This window comes from Galeopterus variegatus, unplaced genomic scaffold, assembly GCF_000696425.1.
Source record: "Galeopterus variegatus unplaced genomic scaffold, G_variegatus-3.0.2 Scaffold8460, whole genome shotgun sequence".
In the NCBI taxonomy this organism is placed as follows: Eukaryota; Metazoa; Chordata; class Mammalia; order Dermoptera; family Cynocephalidae; genus Galeopterus; species Galeopterus variegatus.
In genome coordinates this window covers 81,810-82,279 of record NW_007734571.1, presented here as the reverse complement: position 1 = coordinate 82,279, position 470 = coordinate 81,810, and the positions used below count along the sequence as shown (strand labels likewise).

The following is a 470-nucleotide window of genomic DNA, read 5'->3' as shown; positions in this document are numbered from 1 at the left end:
GAAAAAAAAAAAAAAAAATATATATATATATATATATATATATATATATATATAAAAGCCCATTTTGTATGTTTTAAATCGGTAAGGTTCACCATAATATCTGCCTTTCTGATTGGTTTAGCTTTCTACCATGGTATTAGTCTGTTTTGGTTGCTTATAGCAAAATACATGGAACTGGGTAATTTGTAAGAAAATGAAATTTATTGCTTACAGTTTCAGAAGTTAGGAAGTCCAAAGTCCGGGGAACACAGCTGATGAAGGCTTTCTTTGGTGATGATTTCAGTGACGGCAGGGTATCACACTGCAAGATGGTGGAAGCAGAGAGAGCAGAGAGAGAGACACACACTCTCCTCTTCTTTTAAAGCCCTCAGAACCACACCCCTGACCACCATTTATAATCTATTCATTACTGCAGGGTCCTACAATCCAATCACCCCTTCAAGGCTCCACCTTCCAATTATTATAATAGG

At 36.4% G+C, this 470-nt stretch overlaps 1 pseudogene; it reads left to right on the top strand.

The window, feature by feature from the left end:
• The window catches only part of LOC103608485, a 3,883-nt pseudogene that overhangs the window by 1,157 nt on the left and 2,256 nt on the right, over nt 1-470 (top strand).